The following is a 17,255-nucleotide window of genomic DNA, read 5'->3' as shown; positions in this document are numbered from 1 at the left end:
TGGAGTTGGCGGTCTGGCTTTTGTTGGCTTGTTTTTTGCAGTGCTGGGGATCCCAGAGCCTTGCATAAGTTAGGCACTTACTCTACCACTGAGCTAAATCCCTGGCCAGCAGTCTAGAGTTTTAAGAAGCTCTCTAGCGGATTCTCAGATGTGCTCAAGCCAAGAACCACTGCTCTTGAGTCAACTGGTACCTTAACTGGTATCTTATCTCTAGGGAAATTGAGGCCCAAGGAGAACGTTTGGTTTGGTTTGCACAAGTCCACATAGAATGGGGATGAGGTTAGGACTTTAAGCTATGCAACTGGGCCCTAGACTGCTCATTGTTACTCTTGCAGGAATTTCTCTTCTGATCCCACACTAGGCTTTTGAGCCCCCAGGTTTCTAGTCTCCAATGATCTATCTGATAGTCTTTTCCTGTGTTCGACACTTTCGCTCTTTTTAACTGTCTTATATCAAAACATGCTGTTATTAGAAAAGTTATTCAAGACTGGAAAAAGAAGGCAAAAAGATGACTCTATATCCTTTAAAAGAAAAAATCAATAGTCACTAGTCCATTATGCTATAAATAATTGGCAAGACAAATAAATGGAGGGAGTTCCCTTTCCCCACTTATTTATCTGTTCCCTATGGAATTATTTTTTAAATATGGACTTATGTAAGTCTAAAATTATTTCAGAATGAAACATTTTAAAATTTTGCTCTTTTTTGTTTTATTTTTGTTACACATGCTAAGCACACACTCTACTACTAAGCTCCTAGCCTCAAATGTTTTTTTAAAAACTTAAGGCTAGGAGTGTAGTCCAGAGGTACCATGCTTGTCTAGCATATGCAAGACCCTGGGTTCAATTCTCAGCATGGCAAAACACACAAACAAACAGAGAGTATTTAAAAAAATTTCAGAAGCTTGAACTAGAGGTGTGGGGCAAGCAGTAGAGTGCCTGCTTTGCAAGCACAAAGTCATGAGTTCAAACCTGAGACCCACCAAAAAAAAAAAAAACCACACAAAACAAAAAACCTCTTACTCAAAAAATTTCAGGAGCCGGCACAGTGGCATATATCTATATTCCCAGCACCTGGGAGGTGGAGGCAAATTCAAGTCAGCCTGGGCTACATGGTAAGACCCTGTCTTAAGAAAACAACACAAGCAAACAAAAATTCAGGTTCTCAGTCACACTAGCCGCATTCTAAGTGGCTCGATAATCATGGTGGCTCCCATATTACATAGCACAAATGCAAAATATTCCCCTCACCACAGAAAGTGCTACTGTACAGCTCTCAGAGAAAGGAACTTCGGTGACATATTAGATATTCTTGGTTGGGTCTGAGGGTTTTGAACTACAGAAAAACAGGTATGATGAAAAGTACTTCTACAGAGTGGAGAACATAACCCAAAGGTTAGGTTGACCACAGGGCATAAACAGTTTAACCTGAGCCATTTTATTCCAACATTTGTTTTCTTCACCGAGGAGGGAGAGAGAGACAGAAGAGAGATAGATGCCAGTTTCCCATCTCCTTTGGTCAGTTGTATTGTGCCAATTATCTCATTAATGACTTAAATAGCTGGGCACTGGTGGTTCACACCTGTAATCCTAGCTACTCAGGAAGCAAAGATCAGGAGGATCGAGGGTCGAAGCCAGCCCAGGCAAACAGTTCACAAGACCCTATCTTGAAAGACCATGTCACAAAAAATTGGGCTGGTGGAGTGTTTCAAGATGAAGGCCAGGAGTTCAAGCTCCAGTAACGCAAAAAAAAAAAAAAAAAAAAAAAAAAAAGACTTAAATAATACCTTGCCACATGGCTACTCTATAAGAATTATATATTTTCATTGTTTGATATGTTATTGGCAGCAAACAGAGCCTGCTTCTTGCTATTGGAACTGAAAATATAGGACATTTGCTTCCCTGTAGCTAGGATGTGGATTTGTGACCGTGTTTGTACAGGTAGACTGTATTTCAGGGATGGCAGGAAGTTAATCCTCGTGTGTGTGTGTGTGTGTGTGTGTGTGTGTGTGTGTGTGTGTGTGTGTGTGTGTGGTGGGGGGGGCAGCAACAGCAGTGAGGTCTACACTTAGGAGCAGAGAGCCAAGCCAAGTTCTTAGTGGCAGCCTCGGGCTCCTGACCCTGGTGGGTCCCCTATGATCAGCAGGCTCACAGCAAATTCTGCAGGCCATCTACCATCATTATTCTAGCAGCCTTAATAACTTCTCCCTCTGCTGAAATCAGTGAAAGAGTCAATTAGTATGGCTTGGTTGGGGGACTGAGCCAGGGTCTCCTACAGACCTGGCAGCAGTCTTGGCTTTTCTCTTTCTGTCACCAAAACCCCACAGTTATGGAGATGACTCAGCTCCCAGGCTGGGGAATCTACTGCAGCCTTCTGACTAAAAACCACCCTTGCAGGTTGCCCAAGCAGGGAGTAGAAACCTTGTGGCATTTCTGATTCCTCCTCTCCAGCTCCCAGCTTGGCCTGACAGTTGGCCAGTGAAGGGTATTCTAATCAAGCTCCCCTCTGTTCTTCTGGTGGAGTGTCCCAAACTTTACTCTGGGGGCAATGTTGGTGGCAGGGCAGCTGTGTGGAGTTACAGGGCCTCCATGTCCAAAGGGCCCAATGCATTTAAGGGCCTGTCCTTTTTTGTTTGGTTGTGGGGTTTCCACTACATAGCCCACTCTGGCCTAAAACTCACCATGTAGCCCAAGCTGCCATGGAACTTGTGATCCTCTGGCCTCAGCCTTGTGAGTGCTGGGATTAGAGGTGTGCACTGCCATTCCTGGCTAATTCTCTGTTCTTGCCACTGTCTTAAAATTGTTTATTTTATTTTATTTTTTTGGTCAGTACTGGGGTTTAAACTCAGGGCTTTGCACCTCCTAGGCAGGGTTTCTACCATTTGAGCCATACCTCCAACTGTTTTTGTTCTGGTTATCTTTGAGATAGAGTCTTGCTTGTCTGCCCAGGCCAACCTGGAATTGTGATATTCCCAAGCTCAGTATCTCCCACAGCTGGATGACAGGCATATACTACTGTACCCAGTTATTGGTTGAGATAGGGTCTCATGAAGTTTTTGCCTGGATTGGCCTGTAACTGTGATCCTCCCAAGTAGCTAGGATTACAAGCATGAGCCACTGGTGCCCAGCTAAGATTCTTAACTTTTTGTTGCTGTTGTTTTTGGTACTGGGGTTTAAACTTGGGGCTTTGCTCTTAGAAACAGGTACTCTACCACTTAAGCCACACCTGCAGTAATTCTGTCTTCTATTTTATCTTTTTTTTTTTGGCAGTACTGGGGTTTGAACTCAGAATTCAGGGCTTTGTGCTTACGAGGCAGGTTCTCCATCATTTAAGCCACACCTGCAGCTTTTAATTTTTTTTGAACAAAGTGTGCAACTGGTCATTTTGGGGAGCTTGGGTAAAATATAGTTTCCTGGGTTTTGTGCCCAAAGATTCAGGTTCAGTAGATCTGGGCTGCTCCCTGGAGTCTATAGATTTAGAAAGTTAATTGACATATACTTTATATACCATAAATGTTATTCATTTAATGCGTCCAATTTTTGCATAGTCACGCACTGCATTGACTGATGCCTCAGTCAATGACAAAGCACACAGAAGATTTTAATAGAGGTGACAATTTCCTACTGACTCATGTCATTGTAGACATCATAATGGTATAGTGCAACACATTACTTACTGTGCGTGTGACCTACTGTGCTTCCAGTCACATAAACATGTCACGTAGGGGCTGGGAATGCCACTCAGTGGTCGAGTGTTTGCCTAGCATGTGTAAAGCCTTGGGTTCCAACCACAGAATCCTATCCCACCAAAAAAAAAAAAAATACAAAAAAAAAGTATAGCATTTACAATTAGGTACAGAACATAATACTTCAAAATTATAAGAAATGTCGGTTACTGGTCTATGTACTTACAATATGTGTTAGTGTGCTTTCCTTTGCTATAATAAAATACCTGAAATAATCAACTTAAAAGGAAGAAAGGTTTATTCTGGTTCACAATTTCAGAGGTTTCAGTTCCTGATTGTTTGATCCCATTGTTTTTGGACAGCATGCCATGGCAGAAGCATGTGGTGAAGGAAAACCTGTTACCTTGTAGCTGGGAGTCCCCGGTATCCCCTTCAAAGGCACGCCTTCAATTACCTAACTTCTTTCAACTAGGCCCACATCCTAAAGGGTCCACAACCTCCTAATATTGCCAAGTGCTGGTGCCCAAGATTTTTGGTTGTTTTTTTTTGTTTGTTTGTTTTTTGGTGGTACTAGGGTTTCAACTCAGGGTCTTGGGCCTGCTAGGCAGATACTCTACCAATTGAGCCACTCCCTCAGCCCTTTTAGTTTTGTTTAGGTTATTTTTCAGATAGGGTCTTACATTTTTCCTGGGGTTTCCCTTGGACTAAGATTCTCCTACCTATGGTCTCCTAGGTAACTGGGATGATAGCACACCACCATGCCCAGCTTATCAGTTGAGATGGGGTCTTGCTAACTTTTTGCTTGGTCTGGCCTCGAGCCCCATTTCTCCTGAGTAGGTGGAATTACAGGTGTAAGTCCTTGCCTCCAGCTGTGGATCAGTACTTTTTTTTTTTTTTCGGCATTACTGGGATATGAACTCAGGGCCTCAGGTTTACTAGGCAGGCACTCTACTACTTGAGCCACTCCACCAGCCCTGTTTTGCATTGAGTTTTTTCGAGATAGGGTCTTGTGAACTTCTTGCCTGGGTTGGCTTTGAACTGTGATTCTCCTGATTTCTGTCTCCCAAGTAGCTAGGATTACAGGCGTGAGCCACAGGCATGAGCCACCGGCACCCAGCAGGATCAATACTTTTAACAGAAGCCCCGAGGTTGCCACAGGTGCTCCACCAGGATGGCAGCATTTATCGTGATGCTTACTTTCCCCTACAGATTCTCAGAAACAAGAAAGATTTAGAGGGAAGATAGGACAGGAGATTAGAGCAGAAATTTGCTCTAAATCAATACTACCTGCCTCAGAACTATGCAAGAGGAAAAAACCCAATTCATATTTGCCTTTTCTGGAGGCAGCAGCATGGACAGAGCCAACCACAGATGGTTCCCGTGATAAATCCTAAATTACTCAACTGGCACAACTTCTCAAATACTTAGACTTTTTAAGGGTAATAATCTGCCTAAACCTAGAAAGAGACAAAAAGATCAGCAGATCTTGGCAGTTTGAGACAAATTTAATATCCCTCCTGCCAAACAACTTCTGTGGCATTTAACTTGTGATTAAAAAAAAAAAAGAAAGATAAAGCTGGGTGCAGGTAGCTCACACCTGCAATCCTACCTACTTGTGAGGCAGAGATCAGGAGGGTCACGGATTGAAGCCAGCCCTGGACAAATAGTTGGCTAGAGTTTATCTCAAAAACACCCTTCACAAAATAGGAATGGTGGAGTGGCTCAAGTGGTAGAGCACCTGCCTAACAAGTGTGAGGCTCTGGGTTCAAACCCCGGTACTGCTGGAAAAAAAAAAAAGACTTTGAAAAGTTGAGTGCTACTGACTCACAAAGGAAAGGGAAAAAAGAAGACAAATAATCAAGGATCACAGAGAAGCAAAGATGTGATGATAGGACTCTTTTATTTCAGGGGAAACACTCTGAGATGAAGTAAAAGCTATGCTTGCCCAATTTATAAAGGAAGAACAGAGAATAACTGTGGGAGGAAGATTTTTTTTTGAGATGGGATCTTGCCATGTTGGCCTCTAACTCATGGGCTCAAGTGATCTTCCTGTTTCAGCCTCCCAAGTACCTGGGCCTACCGGTGTGCACTGCTGTGTCCAGCAAGAAAAGAAAAATAAACAATGTCATTTTCTTTTTTGTTTGTTTGTTTTTTGTTTTATTATTCATATGTGCATACAATGCTTGGGTCATTTCTCCCTCCTGCCCCCACCCCCTCCCTTACCACCCACAATATCATTTGCTTATTCTGCAGAACTAAGAGTTAGGAGAGAAAGTAAAAAGGAAAATGAAGATGCAGTCAGATAACAAGAGAGTCAGAAGAGAGAGAGAGAGAGAAGTTGAGAACGGGAGGAAAGAGGGCAGGAAGGGAGAAAAAAGAAAAACTGAAATACAAAACAAGAAATCAAACAGTCAGTAAATGTGAAACTGTGTTCAACCTCACAAGTGACCACGAAAGGCAAATAAACAGTTCCTGCTTTCTGCCCTCAAACCAGCAGAGGCTTTCCAAGTGAGGTGATGAGCGAGCCCTGCTTAGCTGCCCCAGAAACAGGCATCCGTCTATTTCTAGAAGACTTGTACCCTCACCCAGGAGGCTCTCCTAGTGTCCTGTCCTGACACAGTTTCCAGGGAGCTCGCAGTAGATTTGGACAAGGTGTGTGCACTAACATGTCCATGTTACTACAACAAAACCAAACAAGCGAATAGATGCAGTGACCTGAGTTAGTCCTGCCATCATGACAGAAATTTGAATCAGCAAAGCCTTTGATAGAAAATGAGGAGGGCCTGGGAGAGGAAGGGGCTGGGAGAGTTGTCTGACCCCAGGTGAGGGCTGACCCTTGCACAAGGAAAGACACAAGAAGGAAAGAAAAGTTAGAGGCAGCATCTCAGCCTATGATGCCTTCTTAAGAGGGTTCAGGAAGGCCACTGGGAAATCATCAAGCCCAAGTCACTCATCAGAGGAGCCCTGTGCCTCCCAGGGATGAGCCAGCTGTGCTGTCACTGGCTGGGAGCAGCTGGCAGGAAACAAGGCCTCTGATGATGGGGCCATGGATTTCAAAGCACAGCATCTGGTGCCCTCGGTCAATTACACCTCCCAAAGTAAGGGATCTGAGAGGAACAGTTTTATGGCCACCACACAACCCAAATAACTAAAAATAAGGCAATGACAAGATAAACTACAGTATCTCTCTATGTGATGGTATGTGGCACTTCAAAACTGTTTTCTCAAAATGGTATTGTAAAATGTCCCAAAACACAGTGTCAATGTATAAAAGCAAGATACAAAACTGTATTTATGCTAAGTGCCAGTGACTCATGCCTGTAATCCTAGCTACTCAGGAGGCAGAGATCAGGAGGATCTCTATTTGAAGCCAGACTGGACAAACAGTATGAGAGGTGTCTCTCATACTATTTGGTTGGTGGAGTGGTCAAGGTGCAGGCCCTGAGTTCAACCCCCCCCACACAAAAAGCTATATACTGATTTCCCCCACTGAATTAAAAATATGCATATGTGAGAATGTGCATGGTGGTGCACGACTGTAATCCTAGAAACTCAGGAAGTAGAGGAAAGAACTGTGGTTCAAGGCCAGACCAGGAAAAAGTGAAAGACCCAATCTGAAACACAAACTAAAAGCAAAAGGATGGGGAGTGGCTCAGTGGTAGAGAACTTACCTGGCAAGTGTGAAGCCCTGAGTTCAACCCGTAGTACTTCAACAGCAACAAAAAAGGTACGTGTGTGTACAAGCAGATAATAAGACTGGAAAAAAGTTTTCTTTATATTTTATATATTTCCTAAATCGTCTATAAATTACAAGTCAGTAAAATAAACATGATTTGCAATTTTAAAAAGAAATACCTGCTGGGCACCAGTGGCTCATGCCTCTAATCTTACCTGCTTGGGAAGATCAAGAGGATTGTGGTTTGAGGGCAGCCCAAGTAAATAGTTCACAAGACACTATCTCCAAAATAACCAGAACAAAAAAGGGCTGGAGGAGTGGCTCAAGGGGTAGAGCACCTGTTTTGCCCTGAGTTCAAACCCCAGCCCCACCAAAAAAAAAGAGGAAGGAAGGAAGGAAGACCACATGGAAAAAAGATGGAGATGTTGAAGAGCTTTACAAATGTGAGTAAAGGCTTCTCACCTGAGTGGTGGGTTTGTGCGTTTCTTCTCACTACTCTCTGAGATTAGGCAAGTGTCCACTGTTCACAGCTCTTCCTCTGCTCTTCAGCTCTCACAGCTGAATGACACAACAAAAGCAGCCCGTTAAGGAAGATCATCCCTTCCATAACCAATTTAGTTTCTCATTGTGACCCAAGCAATGTTACTTCATCGGACAGTCCTTTATAATAAGAAATATTCAGCATGACAATACTGAGGCCTAACTTTATTAAATGATTTACTCAATGGCCCCAGAAATACTTCTCCCCAATGGCATTAATGCTGAGAGCAGATATTCTTAGTTTCCTCCGCTTACTCTGTCTAACGTAATCTTAGATAAATTATTTTGCTCCTCTAACATGCACAGAGCATGGTGGCACATGCCTGTTCAAGGTCAGCTTGGGCTACATAGCAAGACCCTGTTACAAGTAACAACATCAAAATCAAATCAACCACAAACAGAGTGTGTGTGTTCACAGTCACCACTCTCTAATGCTAGAACATTTTTATCACCTTGATAGCAGTCACTCCCCATTTTATCTCTCCCAGTCCCTGGCAACCACTAACCTACTTTCTGTCTGTATAGATTTGCCTCTTTTGGACATTTCATATAAATGGAATCACACAAAATGTGGCTACTTAGCACAGTTTTCAAGTTCATCCATGCTGTAGTACGGATGTATTTCACTCCTTTTTTATGGCCAAGTAACATGATATACTTAGGTCACATTTTGTTTAGCCACTCATCAGTTCAAGGACACATTGGCAATCATGAATAATGCTGCTACGAACATTTTCCTACAAGTGTCTGTAGTTGCTGACGTGCAGTAACTCGACTGCCTAATTCATCTTCCAGAGTGGCTGCACCATTCTACATTCCCACTCCTCATGTCCTACTGTCTCAATTCTATATCCTTACCAACGTGTCTTTTTTTTTTTTTCTTTGTGGTGGCACTGGGGTTTGAACTCAGGGCTTCATGCTTGCTACCCCACTACTTGAGCCACTCTACCAGCCCGTAAGAGTTCTTTATATGTTCTGAATGATAGTCCATTTTCAGATACATGATTCAGAAACACTTTCTCCCATTCTGTGGGTTGTCTTTTCACTTTCATTTCCCTGATAGTCCCTTTGACACACAAAAGTTTTAAATTTTGAGGAAATTTGCTATTTATCTATTTTTTCCTTGGCTGCTCCCCTCCCTGCCCCCATATTCCTCTACTCAAGCTTGGCTGTCACAATCAGACAGAGAGTGCAAGGACACTTTTTTCTTGCACCTGTAGTGGATGCTTTTTTTTTTAGGGGGGGGGCAGTACCGTGGTTTGAACCCAGGGCTACACACTTGCAAGGCAGGTACTCTTTTTCCTTTAGTTATTTTTCAAATAGGGTCTCGCATATATGCCTGATGTGTCCTGGACCTCCATGCCTCTATTTATTCTTACTGAGTAGCTGGGATGATAGGCAAGCCACCACACCCAGCTTTTATTGATTGAGATAGGGTCTCATGAACTGGCCTCGAATCCAGAACCTCCCATCTCCCAAGTAGTTGGGATTATAGATAAGAGCCACCTTACCTGATTTGCTTATGCTTTTGATGTCATTGCTTAAAAAAATCTGTTGCCTAGTCCAAGACGGTAAAGATTTATGCATTCTGTGTAAATCCTAACTCCATCTGCTGAAGTATATTCTTTTCCCAAAGTCTTAGCATTCTTCTTGAGAATCATTTGACAATAGAGTCATAATTTCTTTTGGACTTTCACTTCTACTCCACTGATCTACAAATCTATCCCCAACTCCAGCATCACGGTGATTTTTTTTTTCCTTTAGAGTCTTGCTATATAGCCCAAGCTGGCCTCAAATTCATGACCATCCTACATCAGCCTCCCGAGTGGAATTACAGGCATATGCTACCATGCCTGGCTTCACACTTTCATGATTACTACAGATTTATATAGTAAGTTTTAAAATTGGGAAATGTGATTTCACCTGTTTTTTTTTTTTTCAAGAATTTTTTGGTTGTTCTGGATCACTTTCATTGCTTAGGAATTTTAGGATTGACTTATCTATTTCTGCAAAAAATGGCAGTTGGAGTTTTTATAAGGACTACACTGGATCTGTAGATCACCTTGGGAAGTCCAGTTTAAAAAGATTAAATCTTTCAAACCATGAATGCAGGATATTGTTCCATTACTTTAGGTCTTCCTTTCCATATTTCTTTTTGGTGGTGCTGGCAGGGTTTGAACTCAGAGCCTCATGCTTGCTAGGCAGGTGCTCTAACACGTGAGCCACTCTGCTACTCCACTTCATATTTTCTTTTTAAGATAAAATTTATATAACAAAATTAACCATATTTAATTTGGTGGCATTTAGTATGTTCACGTAACCACTACCAATAGTAGGTTCTGAAACACTGTTGTCTCAAAAGAAGACCTTGTACCTATTGAGCAGTCTGTCACTTTCCCCCAGCCCTGGGAAACCACCAATCTGCGTTTTTGTTTCTTGAGTTTATCTCCTATGGAAATTTCTATGGAACTGTACAATTGTGACTTTTTGTGTCTGGCCTCTTTCATTTAGCATACTTTTGAGGTTCATTTGCCAGGTATAGTAGTAAATGCCTAGAATCCCAGCACCTATCCACATTGTAGCACATAGAAATAGTTCATTCCTTTTTATGGCTAAACAGTATTCCTCAACAATGAGGTATCATTTTCAATATAATGGTTTTGCATTTCCTTGGTTAAACTTATTTCAAAGATTTTATTCTCTTTGATGCAATTATACGTGGGATTGTTTCCTTAATTTCATTTTGGGTTGTTTATTGTTACTGCACATAAATACGGTTGGGTTTCATATGCTGAGCTTGTTTCTTGCAATCTTCCTGAACTCATTTTCTGGCCCCAGTAGGGGTGTTTCATATATATGCATCCTTTCAGGGTTTTCTATGTACAGCACCATGTCACCTGCACACACAAATAGCTTTAGTGCCTATGGAGAAACCACCTGGAATGTGCCCAATCTCATCTGATCCCAGAAGGAAAGCAGAATCAGGCCTGGTTTTACTTGGAAGTACTTTCATGTCTTCCTTTCTTAGCTGAATGACTTGTATTTCTCTGTCTTGGCTGATTGCACTGAGTATAACTCCAGGATGATGTTAAATAGCAGTGCACACATAGACATCTTTGTCTTGTTTCTGATCTTAGGGGAAAGCTTTCTGTCTTTCACTATTCAATGTGGTGTTAGCTGTGGACTTTTCACAGATGTCATATTTCAGGGTGAGGAAGTTCCCTTCTGCTCCTAGTTTGTTGAGTGTTCTTTTGTTTTTTTATGAGACTGGGGTTTGAGCTCAGGGCTTTGTGCTTGCAAGGCAGGCGCTCTACCACTTGAACCCAACACCATCAGTCTCCAGTGTTGAGTGTTCTTGTGATGAGAGGTAAGCCTCCCATCATGTGTAAAATGACAGTGATAATCCCTGATCTCTATTTTTGTCTTTTGAGGATAAAGATGGGTCACTGTGAAGATGCTCAGCATGGGGTTTAGATATGTACATCACGATAGCACACATCTGCTGCTGTCATTTGTGGGGGAGGGTGGGCTCCAGACTACAGCTATTACTGCTCAGTAGATGTGATGCTGGCAGTTACGTAACTCTCTAAACCTCATGTCCTTATCTCTAACATGAGGGTAATAATAGCACTAGTGTGTAGGGTGTTACATCACCCTGGCAGGTAGTGGTAGACATGATTTAAATCATGACCTTACTAAGTGCCGGGGTATAGAAGCTACATGCTTGATAGATGCTGATAAAACGACACGTGGTCTTTGTCCTCAGGCAGGGGTGATGACGGTTACCTTACCAAGCAGAGGTGGCATGTGACATGAGTGACACAGATGAAGCACTGGTGAGATTCAAAGTCCAAAGAGGGGTGGGCCAGGCCAGGGCAGGCAAGGGGAGTGGGGGAGAAGTGGGAAGAAAGCACCACGACTTTGGTGGAGGTGATGGGTGGGAAATGTTGACGAAGGCAGAGGGAAGAATGGCGGCATGTGGCTAGCAAGCCATGGGGAGCTCCTCTTGCTGTAACCTGGGCTCTGTGACCTGAGGCAGTGGAAGCGAAGCTAGTGTGGCACTCGGTGCTGAGCTAGCGACTGGTGACTTGATTTTGGAAGAGCATAGGGTGATGTGTTCCTACTAGGGTAGGAGCAGGAGAAGGCAGAGTTTTGAAAACGGAATGTTAGGAATGCTGTTTCCTGATCTTTTGGGATCAGAGTGGGGAGAGTGTTAGGAGTTAACTCTGACCTGTGCCAGCTGTGTCTATGGAATGGGATGGGATCATAGTTGGTGGCACTGGAGAAAATTCACAGCAGGAGACTTGATCAATGCGAAGGGGAGGGCGGTCTGTCGTGGGGAGAGGAGAATCAGATACTACAAAGGGGTATTACAAAGGATGGTCTTAGTGTTAGGACTAATAAGAACTGAGAAATCTGCAAGGGGTTAGAATTTGTCAGGAATGAAGAAAAGACATGGAGAATAATAAAAGTTGCTAATGTCACAGGAGCTTAGTGTAAACCTGAACATATAATCCTTACACCAATCCACGGGGAGCTGGGTTTGGTCGTTCCTGTTTGGAATACCAGTACGCAGGAGGCTGAGGCAGGAAGACAGTGAGTTGGAGGCAAGTCTGACCTACATATGAGTCCCTGTCTCAAAAAACTGAAATAAAACCCGTGGGAGGTGTGATTACGCTCCACATTTTAGATGTTCAAGCACATGCTGAACATGGTGGTGCACACCTGGAGATGGAGGCAGGATTGTGAGTTTGAGGCTAGCCTGGCCTATATAGCAAAACCCCATCTCAAACAAAAATCAAATAAAACAAGAATTTCAAGCACTTCTATTGTCACTCAGATTGTCATTCTCCCAAGGTAGTCAGTTGGAGCCAGATGCTGCAGGGTTACCACCTCATGGTGAGGATTTGGGATTTTATTCTAAATGCAATGGGAAACACAGAATTTCAAGCAAAAAGCCAGAGTGTATTGCAAGCATCTTACACAGAGACCATGCCAGCTGTGTGGAATGCTGACTGAAGAGTACTAAAAGGAGAACATTATGGCTGTCCAGGCAGGAGGATGGGGCTGGGGAAGTGGTTGGATTTACGCTTATTTTGGAGGTATACCTGACAGAATTCACCAACAGGATGAGTGGGAAGTGAGGAAAGGGAGCATCAAGGATGGCACCTCAAGTTTTGACTTGAGCAGTTGGATGGATGGCAGTGTCATTTGTCAGGATGCAGAGCATTTTTGGGGGTGAACAAGGTTTTGGCACAGGAGACTAAGTTACAGGAAGGTTGGTTGGAAGTAGAGAATTGAGAAAGATAAACTTGTGGGAGGAATGAGTCAGTGGAAAGAGACAGAAGGAAAAGCTCATGAGGCAAAGGGAATGGAGTCAGGAAAAAATCTAAGACAGGGATGTTAGATTTGGTAAACATTTCTTCCTTTGAAATTTCTTCTGCCCCTGAGATCACTCTAGGTTTGCTTGTCCTGTGGCTTCTGACTCAGATGTCACCTACCACAGTGACACTCCCTGAAACCCCTCCCAACTCCTATGGGATCTCACAGCACCCCATGCTTACCCCACCACTCAGAGTCATGTGTCTCCAGTACAGTCACTGTATACTCCCCACACCTAGTTCAAATTCAGCCTTCAGTATAGGAGTCTTGATCAAAGGAAACTGGAGGAAAGAATGAAATGCCAGGTAAATGCAGAGCGAGTGTTAGGAAAGGAGGGATGGAAACTGAAGTTTATGCATATCACAGCGAAGTCTGACATAGCTTATTGTGTTGGGGACTCAGGAGACAGCAACAGGCTGAAATTGGGTTCTGGGACAGGTGTGCACTGGGGAGGCTGCTAACCTCTGCTCGCTCAAGACCCATCCCCACTACAAAACTCTAATGGAACCAACCAGCCTAGGAGCTAAACTCAGTCAGGCTTGATAAAGGTTTAGATTAGGCTGCATGCTGTACCATATTCATTTAGGCAGGAAAGCGTTAGACTGTTATCTTCAAAAGCTTTTTCCCCTCTCTAAACAAGAGGGTTTTTCTAGCTAATGATTCAGCGAAACAGAAAATCTCATCGTTCACTAGGCCTAGTTCTCCAGGTTTCTCTTCAACTGTGATTTTTGTAGCTTGGTAATAAGCCTTTGAGAGTTTTCCAGTGACCAACACTGCAGTTATCTAGGCAGCTCTGGGAATGGTGATACAGCACCATTTGCTGTTTTACAAGTGAAATCTGCATGGTGTCTGGGATTTGCTTTGAAAGAACGGAGGTGAGGGTGAGGTTTATATAAAATAAAATTGGTCTTGACTTGATCATTGTTGAAGTGGATGATGGATATATAGGGTTCACTATACTCTTCTCCACTTGCGTGTACTGGAGATTTTCTGAACTAAAAAGTTAAAAGGCATGTTTGTCAAAGGTGTGATTATACCCAACAAAATTCACATTGTGATTGCCAAGTATGAGTTATCAAAAGAAAGAAGCAAAACTATGACCTATAAACCCTAGTCCACACCATTTGGCGATTTATCTATTTATTTATTTTTGAGATGGTCTTGCTATATAGCCCAGGCTGGCTTCACATTCAAGATCTTCTGCCTCAGCCTCCCCAAGTGCTGGGATTATAGGTGTACACTGCCATGCCCAGCTTATATCTACAACCTAAATTACTCAAGTTTTAAAATTACCTATGTAATGTAGGGGTGAGGGCATGCCTCAAGTGATAGAGTGCTTGCCTAGGAAGTGCAAGGCCCTGAGTTCAAATCCCAGTACCACCATAAATAAATAAATAAATAAACTATATCATTTTAGAAGCTGATATCTCCTTTAGCCTGATGCATGCACCTATTTTCACCTTCTTGCCCAGAATTCTTACTCACCCCTTCCTGAAGATGTGAGGAAGAGGCAGGTGAGGCGGCTTGTGGGTGAGCCCCAGGCTGAAGGTTCATCCATGGGTTACCTGAGCCCCTGCTACGTGCTTGTTCTGTGTTGGATGCCCCAGTGAACACGAGGTGCACCAGGCACTTGTCCTGATGGGCTTAAAAGCTGGTGGGGAAGACAAACTAATCACAACATCAAGCATCCTGAGGAGATATGGGTGCTCTAAACCTGACCTTATGTGTGTACATGCCCTGGAGGGAAAAGTATTAGGGTTGGTTTCCTGATAAAACTGATGTTTAAGGAAAGACCTGGGCTGGGAATGTAGCTCAGTGGTGTAGAATGCTAGCCTAGCACACACAAAGCCTGGGTTTATCCCTATCACCAAAAAAAAAAAAAAAAACCCAACAACAAAAACTTGGAAAGCATAGAATTAACTAAAATAAATACGTAAGGATTTGAGCTTGGGATCGGGCTTGGGTACAGTAAAACAAAACTAATGTAGAGGGGCTGGCAGAGTGGCTCAAGTGGTAGAGTGCCTGCCTACCAACCATGAGGCCCTGAGTTCAAGTCCCATTGTCACCAACACAAAAACAAAAACAACTAACCTAGTTGTGGTGTGTTCAAAGAACTGAAAAGAACAATGATGAGGTTAGAAAGGCAAGCAGGGGCAAGGTGGGCAAGACAGGAAGAGGGCTTACACTAGGGTGTGGGGCTTTACCTGGAAAGCCCTTTATGGACTGAACACAGAACGACATGACTAGACTTGGGCTCCTGAAAGCCCTCACTGTGAAGCAGAGGTTGAGACAGTGGGATAGAGTGTGCTATTTTGTGAGCTAGCTGGGAAATGATGTGACTTGGGTGTGAGTGATGACAGTGGGATGGGGAAGAGTGGATGGTGTGCTTGGAAGAAACTGAGGCCATAAACTTGACATGATTTGATGTGAGGTGGGAGTAAGGAGAGGAGAGGAAGTATCAAGAATAATTCTCTAGATCTGGGCTCAGTAATTGATGGATGGGGAGGACATTTATAAGATAAAAATGACCTTTTAGTCTTTGATCCACAGAGCCATGGTACCTTGGAAATGACTAGATTTCTCCCTCTATAAAATGGGAATAACCAGTTGGACACTGGTGGCTCATGCCTGTAATCCTAACTATTTGGGAGGCTGAGATCGGGAGGATCATATTAAGCCAGGGCAAATAGTTCCTGAGACCACATCTCCAAAATAATCATCACACCAAAATGTACTGGAGGTGTAGCTCACACTGTACAGCGCCTGCTTTGTAACTGCAAATCCCTGATTTCAAACCCAAGTCTCTCTCTCTCTCTCACACACACACACACACGGGAATAACCACACTACCAATCTGAGAATTCTTTGGAGGCATGTTTATCCTTGTCATGGCTTAAACTCTGACCCCAAGCTGGGGCTCAATACACACCCAAGGATCCATACATGCTTTCTAAGCCCTGGCCACACTCCTTCCCAGATATTCTCCTCCTGTCCTGGGCACTTTTAACGGCTACTCCCTCCCCAGCCTGTCAGACTCTGCCTTCTCCAAATTCTGCCCCAATATCTTTTAAGATATCTATACACAACATGGAACTAGGTTCAAAACATTGCAAAGAACAAAACAGAGACCTGTTGCTTGCTGAGTGGAAACCAAGGTGCTTTTGAGCCAAAGGAGTCTATGAACCACTCACTTCTTTCTCTGGAGGAAACTCAGTCTTTACAACACAAGTTGCTGCTTTGTATCATGAAGACTTTTTTCCCTCAGGAAAGATGTGGTGGTTTGTCTGAATGTCAGCACACTGCATTTCAAGTCCATTGTTCCATGAAACATGCCAGCAGCTCCCTACAGGGCTGGCTCCTTTCATGGGCCATCCTGTTCAGGTGCCAGGAGATGGGGTGGGAGGTAAGGGACATAGGAAGATGGTATAGAAGAGAGGAAAGCTTTTAAATTAAACAGAGATGGGACTGGCAGAGTGGCAAAAGTGGTACAGCACCTGCCTAACAAGTGTGAGGCTTTAAGTTTGAACCCTAGTACTGCCAATAGATAGGTAACACAGAGATGATCTAAACCTTCTTAGTGCCTGAACAAAGGGACATCCCACCAGTCAATGTTTCAGTATTTTCTACGGCACTGGGTCAACAGTTATCAGGGACACTTCAGGGTCTATCACCGCAACTCAGAACCTTTTCAGAACTGGGCCAGTGTGGCCATGCTGATAGAAACCTGTACTCTCTAGGCACAGTGCTCTTAGGTTACTGAACGCTTGGACATTCAAGTTCAAAGGCAGCATTTATCCCAACAGGCCCTTGCCATCAGCCCTCTGAGTGAGGGCTTCTTTAGGACAAGTTTTTCTGGACGGTGAAAGATCCAAGATCCCTCCTGCACCTCCCATACCTCCATTCTGGGCTGAAGCTGTGTCTCCCAAGGTTGGGAGGAACAAGCCAACCAGGGCACCACATGGTTCTGACCTC

The sequence above is a fragment of the Castor canadensis genome, chromosome 18, assembly GCF_047511655.1.
Source record: "Castor canadensis chromosome 18, mCasCan1.hap1v2, whole genome shotgun sequence".
NCBI classification, from domain to species: domain Eukaryota; kingdom Metazoa; phylum Chordata; class Mammalia; order Rodentia; family Castoridae; genus Castor; species Castor canadensis.
The sequence above is the reverse complement of the archived record's forward strand: the minus strand, read 5'-3'. Positions refer to the sequence as shown.